Raw genomic sequence first — 1,754 nt, 5'->3', positions numbered from 1 at the left:
GAAAAGTTCACTCCCCACGGACAGGGAGTGGGCCTACACTCTAGATGAGTGTGACCTCATAGCCCCCTAGAGCCCTGGCTTAAATCCTTCTCTTGGAGATGTTGCACGTGACTGCTGTGACTTCCTTATCGACCACCTGTGGATGTCTTAGAGAACCTGTGACACAGAGACCCATTAATACCCGCCCACATTATCACAGCCCCTAGAGAAGGACATGACAAGGATTCTAATTCTCCTGCACCTTCCCAAATGACATTCCTTAGACCTAATGGAGGGTATACCTCCCCCTATCTCCTAGTCATTCCCAGCGGGTAGCTTCGGGGATCCTTGGCTTCCCTGTAGATAGTGTCCAATTTACTGGAAGATCAAATCCCCACCTGCTCCCCCTCTGAGCGGTTATAACTTTTGTAATTACGAGTTTCATGACTTTTACCGTCCTTGCCCAATGCATGATGTCTTAGGCCTTGTAAATTCCCTTTACTCTAGGCAAGCTTGATTGCCACTATGAGATACCTCTGATACCTGGAGGTCTGTTTCTGAAAAGACAAAGTCGGTAAAGTTCATTATACCTAAAGTGTGCATTTCTCCAAAAGTATAGCTTCTACTTTCTCATCATTGTGTCAGGGTTTAAGAACAAGAAAAATGGCTTCCCACTCTCGGTCTGTCCTTTCATAGAGAAGGTTGAAACTTTTTTACTGAAGTGGTTTTTGTGCCCTTTTCTGTAGTGTATATCCAGGTTATTTAGTACTTTTTTTCTTACTGTGCAATAAACCTTTTCAGGAGCAATAAACTTAAAAAAATACCCAAAGTTCATATTTAATTAAAAATTAAGTTTTGAATTTCCATTTCTCAAATTTGATTATGAAAGTGAAACTCTCACAAAATGTTGACCTTCATCTTCCACCATGGGGACCACAGAGAGATCACCAGCCACAAGCCAGTGACACAATTCTGATTCAGAAACATCACATTTCTCAAAAGTTAGTATTTTAAGAAGACTGCACCAGAAAACAAAGTAACACATAGAGTTGCAGAAGTGGGTTTATATATCACTTTGTGAATCATGACTCTTCATTTAGATCAAATACTTTTTATACCAAAAAAAAAAGTACTGCAGTGTGACGGCAACATGTTTTCCTCTGCATCCCTCGCCAACTGGAGTTTAAATTTGAGTCCCTGCAGACCAACCTGTGTCCTACAATAGCGTTGAGCAAGTCCTCTATACTGGTGCCATTTTGTTCAAATTCAGTCCAAAAATGTTTAATCAAAATAGCATCTGAAGCTCAAAAATAATTTCAGCCTTTGAGCTTTTAGCAAATTACAATGATTACAAAGTCACAAACAATAAGACACTGAAATGCATCCCTATGGAGGAAAAGAACTGAAAAGTCAACGAAAGTTCAAAGGAGAACGATTTTTGAAATTTTGTATATATATATTTTTTCTTTTAAAGGTGGGGTCTATGTCATCCAGGCTGGATTTGAACTACTGGACTCAAGCAAGCCTCCCACCTCAGCCTCCCAAGGAGCTGGGACTACAGGCAGGAACCATCACACCCCGGCTCAGGTGCACTCCGAAACATCACCACCTGTAAGAAAAAACTCTTTTGATGGTACACTTACTTTTAATTAGATGCATTTACATTTTGAATCCAAATACAAGGAAATTGACAAGGGCCAAGATTGTGCAGCATCTCCATTTGGTGAAGCATCCAGAGAATCAAAAGTTCCTCCCCTTCCCCCTCCCACCCCCCA

Source organism: Carlito syrichta, unplaced genomic scaffold, assembly GCF_000164805.1.
Source record: "Carlito syrichta isolate Samal-C Ts95f unplaced genomic scaffold, Tarsius_syrichta-2.0.1 Scaffold306853, whole genome shotgun sequence".
In the NCBI taxonomy this organism is placed as follows: Eukaryota; Metazoa; Chordata; class Mammalia; order Primates; family Tarsiidae; genus Carlito; species Carlito syrichta.
The sequence above is the reverse complement of the archived record's forward strand: the minus strand, read 5'-3'. Positions refer to the sequence as shown.